The sequence below is a fragment of the Hyperolius riggenbachi genome, chromosome 6, assembly GCF_040937935.1.
Source record: "Hyperolius riggenbachi isolate aHypRig1 chromosome 6, aHypRig1.pri, whole genome shotgun sequence".
NCBI classification, from domain to species: domain Eukaryota; kingdom Metazoa; phylum Chordata; class Amphibia; order Anura; family Hyperoliidae; genus Hyperolius; species Hyperolius riggenbachi.
In genome coordinates this window covers 194,854,301-194,876,008 of record NC_090651.1, presented here as the reverse complement: position 1 = coordinate 194,876,008, position 21,708 = coordinate 194,854,301, and the positions used below count along the sequence as shown (strand labels likewise).

The 21,708-nt window shown below is 47.0% G+C and overlaps 1 protein-coding gene across 2 annotated transcripts in view; it reads right to left on the bottom strand.

Moving 5' to 3' along the window:
• Window positions 1–21,708, bottom strand: part of HEPACAM (hepatic and glial cell adhesion molecule) — a 467,036-nt gene that overhangs the window by 121,453 nt on the left and 323,875 nt on the right. The gene's annotated exons all lie outside the window — the stretch shown is intronic.

Genomic DNA, 21,708 nt, shown 5'->3' with positions numbered 1-21,708 from the left:
GGCAGTCAATGAGGCAGGCAGCGAGACATAATAGGCTGTGTGGTACCTAGCGGTGGTACCAGGCCGTAAATACACAGCATGAGGTTCCAGACAGCGGTCGTGAAGCCCACATCATGTCCAATACACAACTGGGACAACACAGTTTTCAACCCGGACACCTCTAAAAATAATATCACAAAGTATTAATAAAAAGAGTATATATTTTTTGGGGTTTTTTAAAGAAATGCAGCTATTTTTGAGCGTAATAAATAGCTGGTGGCGCACGCATGTTGGAAGCGCCATTGTATGTGCTCCCTGGCAGTGGAAACACACAGACAGCAGGAGGTAAATTCAGCAGCAGGAGGAGGAGGATGAGTGTGTGGCAGCAGGCAGTCAGGTAGGTAGGCAGCGTGACATAATAGCCCTGGTACCTAGAGTTGATACCAGGGCTGTAAATAAACACAACAGGAGGTCCCAGACAGTGGTCGTGCAGCTCACATCGTGTCCAATACACAACTGGGACAACACAGTTTTCAACCCGGGCACCTCAGAAAAATTCAACCTTTTTTTTTTTTTTTTTTTTCAATGGTTTACTTTTTTTTTTTTTTACAGCAAATTACACAGATATAGCTATTGTTGGACGTAATAGCTGGTGGCAGAGTGGCAGCAGAAGGTAATTCTGTGTACCCTGGCAGTGGGAAACACAGACAGACAGCAGCAGCAGCAGGAGGAATGGAGGAGTAATGAGAGTAGCTATTGTTGGACGTAATAGCTGGTGGCAGAGTGGCAGCAGAAGGTAAAATCTGTGTACCCTTGGCAGTGGGAAACACAGACAGGCAGCAGCAGCAGCAGGAGGAATGGAGGAGAGTAGTGTGAGTGTGGCAGCAGGTAGGTAGGCAGCGTGACATAATAGCCCTGGTACCTAGCGTTGATACCAGGGCTGTAAATAAACACAATAGGAGGTCCCAGACAGCGGTCGTGCAGCCCACATCGTGTCCAATACACAACTGGGACAACACAGTTTTCAACCCGGGCACCTCAGAAAAATTCAACCTTTTTTTTTTTTTTTTAATGGTTTACTTTTTTTTTTTTTTACAGCAAATTACACAGATATAGCTATTGTTGGACGTAATAGCTGGTGGCAGAGTGGCAGCAGAAGGTAATTCTGTGTACCCTGGCAGTGGGAAACACAGACAGACAGCAGCAGCAGCAGGAGGAATGGAGGAGTAATGAGAGTAGCTATTGTTGGACGTAATAGCTGGTGGCAGAGTGGCAGCAGAAGGTAAAATCTGTGTACCCTTGGCAGTGGGAAACACAGACAGGCAGCAGCAGCAGCAGGAGGAATGGAGGAGAGTAGTGTGAGTGTGGCAGCAGGTAGGTAGGCAGCGTGACATAATAGCCCTGGTACCTAGAGTTGATACCAGGGCTGTAAATAAACAGAAGAGGAGGTCCCAGACAGCAGTCGTGCAGCCCACATCGTGTCCAATACTAGGTAGTTGACCACAATAAAACTCTTGCTAAGCCAAAGCACAAAGGAGCAGATCTCTCTCTGTACAAAGTCAGGCAAGGACGGAAAAACGGAACATGGCGGCCGCTATTTATAGGGTAGGGGCTGGCCAGGGTCCCCCTCTGTGATTGGCTGCCGTCAGAGGGCCTGGGAGCCCTCTGATTGGCTCTAAGGACATCAATCTGGGCTATGACGCTATTTGAGCTCGGTATTCGAGCTCGAATAGCGCTGTTAGCTCGAATAGCTCGAATAGTGAATGGGCTATTCGAGTTCACTCGAATAGCCCATTCGAGTAGCTGCAGCTATTCGAGCTCGGTATTCGAGCTCGAATAGCTGAAAAAGAGCTTGAATATTCGAGCTACTCGAATATTCGAGCTCTGCTGAGCACCACTGGAGGAGGGTACAAGATCTGGGGCATCAGGGGAGGCCTGTTCCACTTCTCTCTGCTACCTGTTCTGTCTAAGGCCAGTCTGCCGTTGCTGAGCCTCCCAGCAAGTGGTTCCGCTCCTACACTGGTCTGCAGCACCATCGATGCCAAGCAGTGCTGAAACTGGAATCCATGGATGAGAACAGGCAAACCGGATCTGTAGTCCTTGCAGGCTTACACGATCAAATTCTGCAGTGGCTGACCCCCCGAAAACTGGACACCGGTGTAGTGGTGTCTGATAATGGTGCCAACATGCTGGCCGCCATTTTGGAAGGTGGCTACACTCACTTACCTTGCTTGGCCCACGTCTTCAACCTTGTAGTCCAGAAATATCTACAAACTTTTGATGGGTTGAAGGACACTGTGGCCTCAGCACAAAAAGTATCAGCCCGCATCCGTCGCTCTGCAACTGCCATCGCGGCCATGAAACTGCTGCAGCGCCGCCATCTGGGATGCTTGGATAGTACTTTTTAAAATCCGAATTGATCCGGATCCGGATAGCCAGATATTCGGATCCGGTTCAGATATCCAAATCCGAACTTTTAGATATCCGCGTGAACGCAGATATCCGGACGCATTATCCGCGGATATCCGACCTATTCGGATATCCGGATAGACAAACCAGAAGTGCCCTTTAAAATGCTTTAAAAACGTTTTTACACATTAAAAACACCTCCTCCTCCTCCCTCTCTCTCTCTGATTTTGTCTTCCAGGGATTTGTAGGCTGTCAAAGGCAAGATAACATACATTGGCCAGGAATCAAACCCAGGTCAACTGCTTGAAAGGCAGCTATGCTCACCACTATACAACCATTGGCCGGGAATTAAACCCAGGTCAGCTAATGTTACAGGCTGAAGCCAGCCATTTCACTCATCTCTTCAACTACAAGAAAGGCCCAGGAGTAGTCTTAGCTACCATAATATCTATGTTATGGCAGGGCCCTTATTACACTTTCTCTTACAGGGCTATGGAAACCGTTTTGCCCATGCGATAAAGCGAGGTGCAAAAATGAAATCATGCCTAGCAGAGGATGGTTTCAACCCATCAACCTCTGGGTTATGGGCCCAGCACACTTCCGCTGCACCACTCTGCAGTCTGCTTACCTTGGTATACAATCTTTGAATTTAAGAAGGGTACATTAGTTCCCTTCACAAAAGACAAGGCTGTGCCTGGGTGGGCTTGAACCACCAACCTTTCGGTTAACAGCCATATGTGCTAACTGATTGTGCCACAGAGACTGTGTATGTAGTTGCTGCTAAATGGCTATCTGGGGTTCTCTTCAGACAACTGTTGAACACCAGTGGTGCTCGGATGTCCCGATCCACGAATCCGGCAACCAAGGTCGTTGCCAAAAAAAATCCGCATTCGGCGTTGTCACAGGAGCCCTAGTGGCTGACTGCAAATGGCCTTCTAAACGGTGCCAGTGCACAGATCGTGCGAACTCTGGTCACAGTCAATGCGCAAGAACCGTTGGAAATTAGCCGCAGACAAACCAGAAGGGAGCCTGTGAGGTACGGTAATTACAAAATACACACTAATTCAGGGTATAACTGCCACCACCTCGGTTACCATGGGCCCGAGAAGCCCGCTGACTGACTAGTCCTACGAATAAAAACGGTTAAACACACTCTATTCTGTCTAGCAAACAACAACCAATAGTAGCGTCTCTTCAGAGATCTGAGTTCAGTTTCTGTGTATGGCTGAAAAGCAGGGTAGCGGAACAGTGAATGACTTTGATAAAGTCTTTTATTCACAGGCAAAATAAATATTTAATATATACAGACAATTATTAAAATCAACAATTATTAAAACAGTAATAGCCAGTATGAAATAAAAATGGAGAAAATACTTAGGGTTTGTGGAAATATGTCCTTTTGTGGGAAAATCATCAAGTCCTTGGTTTCAAGTTCGCAAAGTTCTTTGTTCCAGAGATAAATTCAAAGTTCAGCAAGATTTAAAATCCAAACAAAATGGAGGATGCCTTTTGTTCAGTTCCGACAAGATGACCGCTAGCCATGTGCCCTTTGTTTCAGAGCTCAAATCAAAGTTCAGCAAGATGGCCGCCAGCCATGTGTCCTCTGGCTGGCAGCAGAATGTTCTCATATGGATGGAATGGGAGGACTGAATTGCCCGGGCAGCTCATTCACTTTTAATGGAGCTGAGTTCAGAGGCGGGCTTCCAGAGTCGGCCCCCAGGCCGGATTATGGTAATCACATCTGGGCAGGGGCTTTTACCAGCCCCATAACACTGACATTTCCCTAGACTGACCTACACGGCCGGCACACAAATAATAATTACATATTATCGATCCCCAGAACCTACCGATTAATATGATATCAGACATGGCCAGTGCAGCGGATCAGGTTCCTGAGAAGATTAATACCTGGGTTGTAGGGGCCCCGGGCCCCTCTCGACTGGTATCAAGAGATTCAGCATGATCCTACGGATCCAATGATACCGCTCTCATAACTACCCTATTTATTGTATTCTGTAAATAGGCAAAAGATTATATAATACATTCATTTCTTCCTGGTAAGGCTGCAGCCACGGTGTCTGGTGTCCAGCTGTGACTAGCTTTCTCGGATCTCCCTCTATGAAAGGGCCCTTTTGGTTCCTTTAATTAACATCTGAATGTGAGATCAGCTTAGACAAACTTTGAGTTTACACCTCTGGCTAACAGGGTACAGGCTTCATGAAAAGACTCTGCTAACTAACTCCCCTGAAGACTGCAGAGACTCCCCAGGCTGGACTGCCTGGTGTCCACCGACATGAGATTCTGATTTGGCAGCACATCGACAATCGAGGTGGGAAATCGATTGCGGTTGCGTTTTCTGCGCACTGACGGCTCGTCCGTCACAGGCGTTATTGGATCCGGATTTCGATACGTGTCCACAGAACGACGCGGATTTTCGGTCAATCACGGCCAGATCTACGTCCGGATCCGGATTTTCTTTTAACGCTAATAGCAAAGCCCCCATACATGCTACAATCCCACAAATTCATGAATTTTGGTCGTACCAATGGTCTAGCACCATACAAAATAAATGGGAGACAGTTGGGGACATCAAACTTGGAGAAGGACTTAGGAGTACTCATCGACAACAAGTTAAATAATCATACTCAATGCCAAGCCGCTGCAGCTAAAGCTAACAAAATTTTGGGATGCATTAAAAGGGAAATACAAACTCGAGATGCGAGCATAATATTGCCCCTGTTTAACTCTCTAGTAAGGCCACATCTGGAATATGGAATTCAGTTCTGGGCACCACATTACAAAAAAGATATTGCAGTTTTAGAGCAGGTGCAGAGACGAGCAACAAAATTGATACGTGGGATGGAAGGTCTCACTTACCAAGAAAGGTTAGATAAACTGGTTTATTTAGTCTAGAGAAAAGACGCCTTAGAGGAGATCTAATTAACATGTATAAATACATCAGAGGGCAATATAATAGCTTGGTGGATGAGCTTTTTTGTCCCTAGGCCTTCTCAAAGGACTAGAGGACATGATCTGCGCATGGAGAAAAAACGTTTTAGCCACTTATTTAGGAAAGGGTTCTTTACAGTAAGAGTGATTAAGATGTGGAATGCATTGCCACAGGAAGTCGTTATGGCAAACTCTATACCTGCATTTAAAGGGGGCTTAGATGCTTTCCTTGGGTTGAATGACATCCATGGCTACAATTACTAGGTAAGGCCTAATGATGTTGATCCAGGGATTTTATCTGATTGCCATCTGGAGTCGGGAAGGAATTTTTCCCTTTTGGGGCTAATTGGACCATGCCTTGTAAGGGTTTTTTCGCCTTCCTCTGGATCAACAGGGATATGTGAGGGAGCAGGCTGGAGTTGTACTTTGTACTGGTTGAACTCGATGGACGTATGTCTTTTTTCAACCAAAATAACTATGTAACTATGTAACTATGTAAAAATGGATTTTAACCTGCCTGGCATTCTGATTCGTTTTTTGCAAAAAAAAATTTAAATTTATCATGTAGCTAGCCTAGCGCTAGCTACATGATTCCCCCCTCCCTGCGGCGTCCCTTCCACCCCTCCGATTGCCGCCGGCGCAATCACCCGTCCGGAAATCCCGTTCTGAACGGGATTTCCAGGAGGGCTTCCCCCGTCGCCATGGTGACGACCGTCGTGAGGTCATCGACGTCATCGACGTCATGACGTCACAGGAAGTCCCGATCCACCCCTCAGCGCTGCCTGGCACTGATTGGCAGGCAGCGCACGGGTTCTGGGGGGGGGGAGGCTGTATCGCGGCGGGTAGCGGCGGATTGTCGGCGAGCAGCGGCGATCAGGCACAACACGCAGCAAGCAAAGTGCTTGCTGCATGTTTTTTTAAAAAAATTATTCAAATTGGCCCAGCGGGGCCTGAGCGGCGACCTCCGGCATCTCTGGAAATCAACACTTTAAATGGGGCTATTAATTGGTAATAAGTGGTTTTAAACAGGGAAATACACGTTAAGCAATCACAGAGGTGAAGGTGAGTTCCAATGGCACTTGGCAGTGATGGTACCACTGGAGGAGGACGCCAAAAAGTCCCAGAGAGGTTTTTGTAATTTGTTGGGGTTTGTTTTGCAGTGATTAGCAATGACATAACAGCAGAGTTGTCAGTGGACCTGGGCAGTGTGAACGCAGACTTTAGTAGCGACTGAGTCAGGAGGACAAAGCAGCCAGTCAGTTCAGCAGCACAGGAGGACCATGGCAACTCACTGATTGTAGCACAGTGTAATAGTGCTGCCCCAAAAATTAGATGCACCCGGTGACCCGGGCAGAGTGAATGCAGAGTGTAATAGCAGCAACTGAGTCAGGAGGACAAAGCGGACGGTCGTTCAGCAGCACAGAAGGACCATGGCAACTCACTGGTAGTAGTACCACAGTGTAATAGTGCTGATCCAAGCATTAGATGCGCCCGGTGACCCGGGTAGAGTGAACGCAGAGTAGTACTAGTAGCGACTGAGTCAGGAGGAAAAAGCGGCCGGTCAGTTCAGCAGCACAGAAGGACCATGGCAACTCACTGGTAGTAGTACCACAGTGTAATAGTGCTGCCCCAAACATTAGATGCACTCGGTGACCCGGGCAGAGTGAACGCAGAGTGTAGTAGCAGCGACTGAGTCAGGAGGACAAAGCGGCCGATCAGTTTAGCAGCAAAGAAGTACCATGGCAACTCACTGGTAGTAGTAGTACCACTGTGTAATAGTGCTGCCCCAAACATTAGATGCGCCCCGTGAGGGCCGTAACCCGGACAGAGTGAACGCAGAGTGTAGTAGCAGCGACTGAGTCAGGAGGACAAAGCGGCCGGTCAGTTCAGCAGCACAGAAGGACCATGGCAACTCACTGGTAGTAGTACCACAGTGTAATAGTGCTGATCCAAGCATTAGATGCGCCCGGTGACCCGGGTAGAGTGAACGCAGAGTAGTACTAGTAGCGACTGAGTCAGGAGGACAAAGCGGCCGGTCAGTTCAGCAGCACAGAAGGACCATGGCAACTTAGTAGTACCACAGTGTAATAGTGCTGCCCCAAACATTAGATGCGCCCGGTGACCCGGGCAGAGTGAACGCAGAGTAGTACTAGTAGCAACTGAGTCAGGAGGACAAAGCGGCCGGTCAGTTCAGCAGCACAGAAGGACCATGGCAACTCACTGGTAGTAGTACCACAGTGTAATAGTGCTGCCCCAAACATTAGATGCACTCGGTGACCCGGGCAGAGTAAATGCAGAATGTAGTAGCAACGAATGAGTCAGGAGGACAAAGCGGCCTGTCATGTCAGCAGCACAGAAGGACCATGGCAACTTAGTAGTACCTGTAACAAACATGGAAGAGGCAGTTGCGGTGAACAGCGCTACCACTGCAGCTGCCTCCATCTCCCTGCCAAACGAGTTATCCGTGCCTCGGGCGTCTAGCACGCCGAGGACGGGTCTGTCAGCCGCACATCGGGTCGCATTGTCGCGTGCGCGCGCGCACAGACAGGACCTTTATGCGGGGAGGAGGCGCATCAGCTGATGATGATCCTCATTGGCTGTTGGAGGTGGGCGTGCCTGTGGGGTCTCCTCCGCTTCTTAAGCCTTCCTGGATCACTCACAACTTGTCTGCTGTTGCGAATACTTCGTGTTAGCGCTCAGACCTAGTTAGGCTCCTGCTGTGATAGATGTATATGCAGTGTTTGCGATATACATCTATCTTTAGTTAGTACTTATTACTGTTGCATTTATTTGTGTATGACTCTGGCTCGCTTCTGACCTCCCTCCTGCTTATCGATTCTGTACCTTTGCCCATCTGATCCTGTTGCAGACTCTGCCTGTTTAATCTTCCTCCTCCGGCCTTCTGATTTTGTACTGTATCTGCCTGTCTGTTACCGACCTTGCTAGTCTGACCACGCTACTCTCACCAGAGAGCCCTGGTCTCTGGTGAGGGCCTCTGTACTGATAGTACCCACCAGCTCCACTGGTGAGGTATTGCTAAACCTATCAATTACTACAGTTGCACCAAGCACTATACTTTGTTTAGCTTTCACACCAGGTTAGCTATACTTGCATTATAGGTGATTCTGCAGATCACCACATAATCAGGTATAGTGTCTGGATTATTGGTGATACTGCAGATGACTCAATAACCAGACTTCTGTTTGCTGACACCAATCGTTACAGAACAGCAGACCAAAATGTCTATGGAGACACTGTGCAGTCAGGTCGAACTTTTGACCATGGCCGTTAATGACCTCACCACCACGGTCAACACCCAACAGACGCAGATTAACCAGTTGCCTGAGGTGGTGCGCACCCTTCAAGCACCTAATGCACCAGTGCCATCCTTTGTAGTTATGGAGCCCAGGATGCCTCTCCCTGAAAGGTTTTCAGGGCACAGGTCTGATTTCCAGAATTTCAGAAATCGTTGCCTTTCTGTAACATTCCCTGGAGATGCAGCTGCGGGCAGTCAGGATACCTCTGCAGCTGCTTCGGTTTCCTTGTCGGGCATTTCACCCGGTCCTCTGGCATCTAGCACGCAGAGGACGGGATTGTCAGTGGCTCATAGGGTTGCTTTGTCGCGTGCGCGCGCGCACAGACAGGACCTTTATGCTGGGAGGAGGCGCGTCAGCTGACCTGCCGGTCGGCTGACGTCAGAGGAGACTCACGGCGCTCCTGATTGGCTGATGGGAGTGGGTGTGGCCGCGGGGTCTCCTCTGCTTCTTAAGCCTTCTGCAGTCACTCGCAACCTGTCTGCTGTTGCGAATGCTTCGTGTTAGCGCTCAGACCTTAGACAGTATCCGGTGTGCTTTGATCCGGGAGGAAACCGGGGATTTCACACAAGACTAGGAGTTGTTACTATATTGTATATTGCTTGATATTCTGTGTTTGACTCTGGCTCACTTCTGACTTCGCTTTCGCTTATCGATTCTGTACTTTCGCCCATCTGATTCTGTTGCTGAACTCTGCCTGATTTATCTCTATCCTCTTGCCTGCCGATTTTGTACTGCATCTGCCTGTCTGTTGCCGAACCTATCTGTCTGACCCCTCTACTCACCAGTGAGCCCTTGTCACTGGTGAGGTTCCTTACTGATAGTGCCCACCAGCTCCTCTGGTGAGGTTTTGTCAAACTGATCAGTTATACTGTTGCACCAAGCACTATACACATCTGTACCTACCTGTTAGCTATACTTGCATTATTGGTGATTCTGCAGATCACCACATAATCAGGTATAGTGTCTAGATTATTAGTGATACTGCAGATCACGCAATAACCAGACTCCTGTGTTGCTACACTGATCGTTACAGAACAGCAGACCAAAAATGTCTATGGAGACACTGCACTCGGGTCGAACTTTTGATCACAGCCGTTAACGACCTTACTAGAACGGTCAACACACAACAGACGCAGATTAATCAACTGCCTGAGGTAGTTAACCGTCTTAAAGATCCCAATGCATCAGTGTCATCCCCTACAGTCAGTGAGCCCAGGATGCCTCATCCTGAAAGATTTTCAGGACACCGGTCTGATTTCCGGAACTTTAAGCATTGATGCCTATCATATTTTGAATTACGCCCAGTATCTTCAGGTTCTGAGAGTCAGAGAGTCATTTTTATAAAACCTTATTATCTGGTGATTCGCAGACTTGGGCCTACAGTCTGCCCACTGGTCATGAGGCCTTAGTATCTGTTGAGGAATTTTTTAAAGCTATGGCAGTTATATATGATGATCCCGATTTAGCTATGACTTCAGAGAGGGAGCTCAAAACTCTCAGACAAGGGCATAACACTGTTGAAACATACGCTGCTGAATTTAGAAAGTGGGCGGTGTCAGCCAGATGGGGGCAGTATGCTTTGCTGGACTTTTTTTTATCGGGATTATCTGATGCTATTGCTGATCTGATGTTAAGCCACCCAGAACCTAAATGTAAGGCTTGGTGGTGTATTCTCCACAGTCAGCATGCAACGCATGAGCTGACGTGGAGGAGGTACACACACTAGCACCAGGAAACAGGCTATCCCTAGTATAGTGGAGGGGAGGACTGACTCCAATAGGAGATTGTGGCGCACAGAGCCGGTGCAGATCTGACAGCCACAAACAATGCTTTCATTATAACGTCTCAGCGCAAAGTAGCGCTGAGCGCATAAACCAGAACTGAGGAGATCAGGACAGGTAGACAGAATGAACGCTTGCTAGCTAGCGGCTACTTAGCGACAGCAAGCGTCCAAAACCAGACAGACTGGAATGAGGCAGCCAATGCGTTGCGGCGATGGCGTGCCTCACAAAGACAGGACAGGATAGTCAGGAAATAGCAGGATCAAGATAGATGAACGTAACACAGATAAATATACAATAAGTATGTTTTCCTAGCGTATTACAATTACAGCTATCAATGAAACTATTTGTAACGTCTGACTAACATATGTATATATCGGCAATGAACCGATATATGACATAAGCAGGAACGCTGACTAGGACTGGAGTAATACAGGGAACAGGACTCAGAAGGATTCGCTATCTCTTCGCAGAGATGAACGCAATCCACAAACGGTAACAGAACAGGATTCAGAAGGATTCGTTATCTCTTCGCAGAGATGAACGCAATCCACAAACAGTAACAGAACAGGATTCAGAAGGATTTGTTATCTCTTTGCAGAGATGAACGCAATCCACAAACAGGACCAGGAACAGGATAACTAGCTCAGCACGGGTGCTCACGGTACGCGCAAACTACCAAAACGTGCTGGAAGGCTGACTAACTGAACACAGGAAATAAACAGTTCGTGTACGTATATATCAGCGACACTGATGTATCAACGTAACACGAATACAAGGAAAATAATAAACGTGCTGGTATGCATATATATTGGCAATGAACCAATATATAATGCAAAACCAGCAAAGTATCTTTAGAACAAGAAACATGATCAGGGGCTGAAGCGACAGCAAGACATGCTTAAACTGAAGCTATGAAAAACCCAAGGAAACCCTGCAGGAAGCAGATCTTTATACTGAGGTCATCCAATGGGAGCAGACATGCAGATTCCCACACAGGTGAATGATAATCAGTCACAAGCTGACAGCAGGGAAAGACAGACAAAGCTATGCAGCTTGCATGGAAAGACATCAGAACTGCCTGAGCTGCAGCACTACTACTTCCAGCAACACCTGCTGCAGCAGCGATCATTACAGTACCCCCGCCCTTAAAAGCGGATTCCAGACGCTTTTCAAAACTGAAATTCCCAACAAAACAGTCTGACTGATAATTCATGATGACCGGGACAGCCCGGCAAGACCGAATTCCAGAATCAGTCCCCACAAGACTGGACCCATCAGAACCAGAACCTACAGAACCATGCCCATCAGTACTACAAGCCCCAGTGTGACACCCATCAGAACCATGATTTCCAGAAGAAAGCCCTCCGAAACTCCCTGAGCGATACCCACCGCCTTCCAGGAACCGTTCAGAAACGCCAAAGCCTTTGCAATGCCCACCGGGACTGTCTTTACCAACACAAAACCCACTGTTGAACCAGTCCAAGGCACCAGGACAAGTTTTCTCAGAGACCTCCCAGAACACCTTGAAGTTACAAAGAGATCCCCATAGGTCAGAACGCCCCTTAGGCTCACATGGAGAACTATCAAGAACCCCTATGGAACCTAGGGCAATTCCCGAGTCAGGGCCACAAGGACAAACATCAAGATCAGGGCTTTCAGGGACCAGAACCATCTCTGGGCATGCAGGCAAACTGGCAACATCAGAACATGTTCCCACTAAGGAAGCATCAGAGCACGCTAACACCTTAGACACACTTGGGCATTCTGGCACACAAAGAACATCTGGGCACACTGGCACAAGAGAAACCTCTGGGCATGTCAAGGAACTGTGAGCCTCAGGGTCAGCCAAGACAGGACCAAAACCAGGACTGGCCAAAAAAAATCATCATGACTAGACTTCGCAACTACTGGACTTTTACACGAGAATGCAGGATCAGACTTAGATGTCGCTGATTCCAGCAAAGTCAGTAACAAATCAGATTCAGGGGCACTAACAAGACAGGACAAATCTTCTGATGTATGCACTGAACCAGATAGGGACTCCACAACTACCTCTGGACTGGACAGAGACTCATCTAATACACTGGATTGGAGCTCATGAGGCGCTGCAGAACAAGTCAGTATTGCAGCAGCCCCCACTGGACTAGGCAAAACTGAGGAATTCCCTGGACAGGAAGGGGACTCTCGAACCTCTGCCACAGCGGCCAGAGAACCAGAATCTTTCAGGATACAGGGCTGGGTTTCAGGAACACTCATCAGACCGGACTGAAATTCTGAGATTTCTATTATTTTGACCAGAGAATCAGAATTATCCATGTTACAGGGCAAGACTTCTGAAACATGCAGAGGACAGGGCTGGAGTTCCTCGGCTGTTACAACACTCGAGAGGTATTTAACAACATTGGTTAAATCAGACTGTGTACAGGGCAAGGTATCTGACACACTTGCTGACGAGGACAATATTTCAATGGCTTCTGCTTTGCTGGGCAGAAATTCATCAAGTTTTATTAGAGCAGACTGTAATTCCAAAACAGCTGCTAGACAAGTGAATATTACTGCAACACCAACTGAGGTAAGCAGTGCCTCAGACTCCTCTGCTAGAGGGTTTAAAGTATCCAAAGTACTGGGTGAAGCATAAGACTCTGCGACCACAGCTTCACTGGACAGGATCACTGAACAGTCCATATTGCAGGGCAAAACCATGGAAGCACCTGCTGGACAGCATAATGATTCTGTGACCTGAGTTTCATTGGAGAGATCTACTGCACAATTCATGGTACAGGGCAAATTTATTGGAAAATTTTCTGAACAAGGTAATAATTTTGCGATTTCAGGTTCACATAGCAGATGCTCTGAGCTATTCACGAAACTAGAGCGAGGTGTAGAAACAGGAAGATCAAGACACAATGTTTGCGCATCTGAATCACCATTCATTTGTAAAATTGGAAAATTCAGATGCTGGGGTTCTGAGGTTTCTAGACAGGATTGCTGGGACTCGGAAACTGATGTAGTGCATCTATTGGCATCTGCTGGATCAGACAGGAGTTGAACTTTATTAACACAGGTAATTTCTGCAGAAATGTTTGCAGAAGCAGGCAAGATTTTTCTGGTGTTTGTTTCACTGAACAAAGAGTCATGAGTACTGGCTAGGCTGGACTCGGAAGTCAGCAGGACCTCTGGATTCTCTGCTGAGAAATTTGCGCAGGGCAAGGTTAAGAATGTATCAGTGGCTTCTGTTTTACTGGTAAGTAACACTGAGTTATCCATGGTACAGGGTGGAATTGCAGGAACTTCAATTTCACACAAAAAGAGCTCCGATTCACCTGCTGAATCAGCCAAAGGTGCTGAAGCAGGCGGGTCAGAACGCCAAATTTGCGAATTCGGAGTCACATAAAAATCATCCAAAATCAGTTCCCACACATCAATCAATGGAGCCACAAAGTCATACCCACACACACCAGTTTTTATTAGGTTATAGGCAGACTTAATGCATGCATTCAATACTAATTCACTTTTTGCACTGTAAAATTGACAAAATGAACTTGAATCATTCTTCCATTCATTGACCAGAGCTTCCATCTCTCCTTTCTCAAATGGAGGATTCCAAGCATACTTAACAGGCAGATCATGGTTTGCAGATATGATTGTAGCAGGGACATATATTGGGTTAATTAGCAGGTGATTGGCAGATTCCTTATTCCTAAGAATCTCCAATACCTGTAGCAAGTGCTGAACTGTAGTGTATGCAAACTTTCCTTGCTTCACAAATAAGTTGATTTGTTCAATACTCTGTAATATCTCCTCATAATCATACTCAGATAATTCTTTTAAACAAAAATCTTTATTTTCCCTAGCCAGGAAGGAAAGTTCATTAGTAGTTTCATAAGTCCATTTAACTCCCCTGAAAGACAATTGCATTTCATTATCTGTTAATGGCAGAATCTCATTATAGGTCTCAGTCGCTAAGGATAATGACTCTGCAGATCGAACACGTTTCTTAGAACGTTTGCGTTTTGCCTTAGACCCTGCTGTTTTTGGTGATTTATTCAAGGCTGCAGGAAAATTATCAGTAACACTTTCTGCTTGCTGAACATTTTTGCAAGCAATTGAAGGAGAAGCTGATTGGCCTGCTGCCAGGAGTTCATTAAGAGGAAAAGGCAATGGATCTATGCGCAACCAGTTATGGATCACAAACGCTAGAAATTCCAGCGGTCTCTCTTTCAAATCGGAATGATTGAGAACATCAAATGCCCACTGGAATAATTCCCCTTTAAACAAAATATAACTTAGTTGGAGTGCCCAGGTTGAAACAGGAGTCGCTTGGAGATCGGGATTGGCCAGGAACCTGGCACATTCAGAGAAAAACTCATTTTGTGTTTCAGAGTTAAGTTCTTCAAATTTCTTAAAGGAACAGGAACCATAATTAACAGTGTCATACTTTCTGGGAATCCCCCCCCCACAATGGGGATTGGTAATGGGGTTACTGTAATGATCGCTGCTGCAGCAGGTGTTGCTGGAAGTAGTAGTGCTGCAGCTCAGGCAGTTCTGATGTCTTTCCATGCAAGCTGCATAGCTTTGTCTGTCTTTCCCTGCTGTCAGCTTGTGACTGATTATCATTCACCTGTGTGGGAATCTGCATGTCTGCTCCCATTGGATGACCTCAGTATAAAGATCTGCTTTCTGCAGGGTTTCCTGGGGTTTTTCATAATGTAAGGCTTGGTGGTGTATTCTCCACAGTCAGCATGCAACGCATGAGCTGACGTGGAGGAGGTACACACACTAGCACCAGGAAACAGGCTATCCCTAGTATAGTGGAGGGGAGGACTGACTCCAATAGGAGATTGTGGCGCACAGAGCCGGTGCAGATCTGACAGCCACAAACAATGCTTTCGTTATAACGTCTCAGCGCAAAGTAGCGCTGAGCGCATAAACCAGAACTGAGGAGATCAGGACAGGTAGACAGAATGAACGCTTGCTAGCTAGCGGCTACTTAGCAACAGCAAGCGTCCAAAACCAGACAGACTGGAATGAGGCAGCCAATGCGTTGCGGCGATGGCGTGCCTCACAAAGACAGGACAGGATAGTCAGAAAATAGCAGGATCAAGATAGATGAACGTAACACAGATACATATACAATAAGTATGTTTTCCTAGTGTATTACAATTACAGCTATCAATGAAACTATTTGTAACGTCTGACTAACATATGTATATATCGGCAATGAACTGATATATGACATAAGCAGGAACGCTGACTAGGACTGGAGTAATACAGGGAACAGGACTCAGAAGGATTCGCTATCTCTTCGCAGAGATGAACGCAATCCACAAACGGTAACAGAACGGGATTCAGAAGGATTCGTTATCTCTTCGCAGAGATGAACGCAATCCACAAACAGTAACAGAACAGGATTCAGAAGGATTCGTTATCTCTTTGCAGAGATGAACGCAATCCACAAACAGGACCAGGAACAGGATAACTAGCTCAGCACGGGTGCTCACGGTACGCGCAAACTACCAAAACGTGCTGGAAGGCTGACTAACTGAACACAGGAAATAAACAGTTCGTGTACGTATATATCAGCGACACTGATGTATCAACGTAACACGAATACAAGGAAAATAATAAACGTGCTGGTATGCATATATATTGGCAATGAACCAATATATAATGCAAAACCAGCAAAGTATCTTTAGAACAAGAAACACGATCGGGGGCTGAAGCGACAGCAAGACATGCTTAAACTGAAGCTATGAAAAACCCAAGGAAACCCTGCAGGAAGCAGATCTTTATACTGAGGTCATCCAATGGGAGCAGACATGCAGATTCCCACACAGGTGAATGATAATCAGTCACAAGCTGACAGCAGGGAAAGACAGACAAAGCTATGCAGCTTGCATGGAAAGACATCAGAACTGCCTGAGCTGCAGCACTACTACTTCCAGCAACACCTGCTGCAGCAGCGATCATTACACTAAGTCTATGGATGAGGCGATCTCTTTAGCTGTCAAAATTGATCGTCGACTCCGTTATCAAAGGCAGACTCGGGGTAGAGCACCGGGGAGATCATCTCCTATCACTGTCTCTGCTCCTGCCCCTCCTTCTCCTCCTCAGGATGAGCCGATGCAAATCGGACATTCCAAGATCTCTGAGGTTGAGAAAAACAGGAGACATACTGAGAGACTCTGTCTATACTGTGCAGAGAAGGGGCATGTGGTACAAAATTGTCCCAAGAAGGCGGAAAACTCTATCACCTAGGTGTAGCTGGAGGTACTACCCTAGGCGATTCTGTCTTACCTCTAAGAAAGAATCGCTTACTTCTCCCGTGTTCTATTTCCTGGGGAGATCAAGTCCAATCTACCCAGGCCTTTATAGACTCGGGCTCTGCTGCTAATTTTATGGATGATGATTTTGCTGTTAAGTTTGGTTTTCCTCTCCTTTCTTTGGAATGCCAGATTGTTGTTACTGCAGTGGATAATTCGCCGCTGCAGGGGAAACAACCTCTCTCTCAGACTCCTGTATTGTTATGTCAGGTGGGGGCTCTGCATAAAGAACAGATGCAATTCTTTGTACTCAAGATGGCAACCTCCACTGTGATCCTTGGTATGCCGTGGCTTCAAAACCACTCCCCTCAGATTGACTGGAGTTCCAGCCAGTTGTTGAGTTGGTCCTCCTTTTGCCATCATCACTGTATGGAGAAAGTCACGGTATGTGCTACTAAGGTTCAAGTGGAGGGATTGCATACGCACTATTCTGACTTTGCTGATGTCTTCTGTCCCAAGGCGGCAGACAAACTTTCCCCTCATCGAAGTTTTGACTGCCCCATTGAGCTGAGATCAGGTTGTATGCCCCCTAGAGGCCATTTATATAATCTTTCTGGGCCTGAGAAAATTGCCATGCAGGAGTATATTAAAGAAAACTTGGCCAAAGGGTTCATCCATCTGTCAAGGTCCCCGGCCGGGGCAGGTTTCTTTTTTGTACAGAAAAAGGACGGTGGCCTTCGGCCATGTATTGATTACAGAGAGTTAAACAAGATTGCTGTGAAAAATTGTTATCCTCTCCCTCTGATTGATGACTTATTCTCTCAGATTACTGATGCTGGTGTCTTCACTAAACTAGATCTCAGAAGGGCATACAATCTGATTCACATAAGAGAGGGTGACGAGTGGAAGATGGCGTTCAACACACCCGATGGGCACTACGAGTACCTTGTTATGCCCTTCGGGTTGTGCAACACACCTGCCGTCTTCCAAGAGTTGATCAATGAGGTTTTTAGAGAGGTCCTGGGACGGTTCGTCCTCGTCTATTTAGATGACATACTCATTTTTTCATCTAATTTAGCTGAACACAGGAAACATGTGAAGTATGTTTTGAGGAAGCTACGACAGAATTCCTTGTATGCTAAACTCAAGAAATGTGTTTTCAAAGTTTCTGAAGTTCCCTTTCTGGGGTACATAATCTCTACCACAGGACTCTCTATGGACCCCAAAAAGGTATCTGCTGTCCTGGAGTGGCCACAACCTTTGGGGTTGAAGGCACTCCAGCGATTCCTGGGCTTTGCCAACTATTACAGGAAGTTTATTAAAGGGTTCTCTTCTGTAGTGTCACCTCTCACCGAGCTCACCAAAAAGGTGGCAGATACCTACAATTGGTGAGCGGAAGCTCATTTTGCATTCTCATCACTAAAAAAATTGTTCTGCTCCGCCCCCATTTTGAGACATGTGGAGGTTTCTCTCCCTTTCATTGTTGAGGTGGATGCTTCAGAGATTGGGGTTGGGGCTGTACTGTCTCAACACTCCGGTCTACAGGGCAGGTTGCATCCATGTGCATTTTTCTCTCTGAAGTTTTCTCCCGCCGAGAGAAATTATTATATCGGGAATCGAGAACTGTTGGCCATCAAACTAGCATTTGAGGAATGGCGACATTGGCTCGAGGGGGCTGAACATACTATAACAGTTTATACTGATCACAAGAACTTAGAGTATATTGAAGGGGCCAAGCGTCTCAGTCCCACACAGGCTTGCTGGTCCCTGTTTTTCACGAGATTCAGGTTCATCATTACCTACAAACCAGGTAGTAAGAACATTAAAGCAGATGTTTTGTCTAGATGCTTTGAGCCCCAAGACAGTACAGCCCTCAACCCCTGAAGGCATTCTTCCCGAGAAAGTGGTCCTTGCTGCTACTGAGACTTGGGAGGATTGGGCATCTACTTTGAGCCCTTATCAGCAGGAGGTTCCTGAAGGGAAACCAGATGGGGTTCTGTTTGTGCCACTACAGTTTCGATTTAAAATCCTTCATGTTTTTCATTCTCACAAGAATGCAGGACACCCAGGGGTTGCCAGAATGCAGGAGCTGCTGGACAGATGTGTCTGGTGGCCATCTATTGTGTCTGACTGTAAAGAGTTTGTCGGAGATTGTGCTGTGTGTGCCAGGAGTAAGCCGGCCAGACGGGCTCCTGTGGGTACTCCTACAGTCACTGCCAGTACCTGAACAACCATGGACCCATCTGTCTATGGACTTTGTGTGTGAACTGCCCAGATCTGAAGGGAAAACAGTCATTTGGGTGGTGGTCGATAGGTTCAGCAAAATGGCCCATTTCATTCCATTGGACGGACTCCCCTCTGCACAAGAACTGACAGAACTCTTCATTCACCACATTTTCCGGTTGCATGGTATCCCGGAGAATGTGGTGTCAGATAGGGGAGTCCAGTTTGTCTCCAAGTTCTGGAGGGCTTTCTGTCGTCATCTGGTACCTGTCATTCTCCTCTGGCTACCACCCGCAGACTAATGGGCAGACTGAAAGGGTTAACCAGTCCCTTGAGCAGTTCTTAAGGTGCTATGTGGCAGATGCTCAGTTGGATTGGGTGAAATTTCTACCATTTGCAGAGTTTGCGCATAATAATTTAAAGAGTACCTCCAAGTAGTAACGGGGAGATCACCCAAATTCTCTCCACTGCCAGTGGTGTCGTCTCTTTTCCCTGCCCTAGAAGAGTGGCAGGGGGCTTTGAAGGAGATCTGGAGTATGGTCAAAAGGAACCTAGAAAAGGCCTTTCAGACCCAGAAAAAGCAGGCAGATAAGAGACGGTCTGTGGAGTGGGAATTTGCACCAGGTGACATGGTGTGGGTGTCTACCCGGCATTTGGCGTTAAAACAGCCCTCTGCGAAATTGGGCCCCAGGTTTATAGGTCCATACCCTGTGTCTAAAAAGATTAATAGCGTCACATATGTCGTTTCGCTGCCTTCCGGTATGAGAGGTGTTAAGTCATTCCATGTGTCTCTGTTGAAGCCTGCTGTGCACGTGGATTCCTCTCCCCCCCCCCCCCCCCCCGTGGTGATTGATGGGGAACCTGAGTATGAGATTGAGCAGATTTTGGACTCTCGGGTGGTGCGGAACTCCATACAGTACCTTGTTCACTGGAAGGGGTATGGGCCTGAGGAGAGATCTTGGGTGCCGGGTCATCGCATGCATGCGGAGGAACTTAAGAAAAAGTTTCATGAGTTACATCCTGAGAGGCCAGGTGGTCCGTGTCCGGAGTCCACGCCTCAAGGGGGGGGGTACTGTAACATTCCCTGGAGATGCAGCTGCGGGCAGTCAGGATACCTCCGCAGCTGCTTCGGTTTCCTTGTCGGGCGTTTCACCATGTCCTCCGGATCTAGCAAGCCGAGGACGGGATTGTCAGTGGCTCATAGGGTTGACAGGACCTTTATGCTGGGAGGAGGCGCGTCAGCTGACCTGCCGGTCGGCTGACATCAGAGGAGACCTTACGGCGCTCCTGATTGGCTGATGGGAGTGGGCGTGGCCGCGGGGTCTCCTCCACTTCCTAAGCCTTCTGCAGTCACTCACAACCTGTCTGCTGTTGCGAATACTTTGTGTTAGCGCTCAGACCTTAGACATTATCCGGTGTTCTTTGATCCGGGAGGAAACCGGGGATTTCACACAAGACTAGGAATTGTTACTATATTGTATATTGCTTGATATTCTGTGTTTGACTCTGGCTCATTTCTGACTTTGCTTTCGCTTATCGATTCTGTACTTTCGCCCATCTGATTCTGTTGCTGAACTCTGCCTGATTTATCTCTATCCTCTTGCCTGCTGATTTTGTACTGCATCTGCCTGTCTGTTGCCGAACCTATCTGTCTGACCACTCTACTCACCAGTGAGCCCTTGTCACTGGTGAGGTTCCTTACTGATAGTGCCCACCAGCTCCTCTGGTGAGGTTTTGTCAAACTGATCAGTTATACTGTTGCACCAAGCACTATACACATCTGTACCTACCTGTTAGCTATACTTGCATTATTGGTGATTCTGCAGATCACCACATAATCAGGTATAGTGTCTGGATTATTGGTGATACTGCAGATCACGCAATAACCAGACACCTGTGTTGCTACACTAACCGTTACACTTTCCTATTTTGAGTTACGTCCTACCTCATCAGGGTCCGAGAGTCAGAGAGTCACTTTTATTAAAACTTTATTATCCGGGGATTCACAGACGTGGGCTTACAGTCTCCCTAGTGGTCATGAGGCATTTTTTTAAAGCCATGGCGATTATATACGACAATCCCGATATAGCAGTTACTGCTGAGAGCTGAGAGGAAACTCAAAACCCTCAGACAGGGGCACAACACCGTTGAGACTTATGCTGCAGAATTTAGAAGGTGGGCTGTGTCATCTAGATGGGGGCAGTTTGCTTTATTAGGAAAACTCTGTCGCCTAGGTGTAGTTAGAGGTACTACCCTAGGCGAATCAGTGTTACCTCTAAAAAAGAATCGTTTACTTCTCCTGTGTTCTATTACCTGGGAAGATCAAGTTTTGTCTACTCAGGCATTCATAGACTCGGGCTCAGCAGCTAATTTTATAGATTATGATTTTGCTATGAGGTTAGGTTTTCCCCTTGTTTCTTTGAACAATCAGATTTTGTTACTGCAGTAGATGACTCGCCACTCCAGGGGAAACAACCTCTGTCTCAGACTCCTGTATTGTTATGTCAGGTGGGGGCACTGCATAAGGAACAAATACAGTTTTTTGTGTTTAAAATGGCCACTTCCACAGTGATCCTTGATATGCCATGGCTGCAAAAGCACTACCCTCAGATTGACTGAAGTTCCGGGCAGTTATTAAGCTGGTCCTCCTTTTGCCATAATCATTGCATGGAGAAAGTTGCTGTTTGCATTACAAAGGTTCAAATGGAAGGATTGCCCGCACAATATTCTGATTTCACTGATGTATTTTGTCCCAAAGCGGCAGACAAACTTCCTCCTCATAGA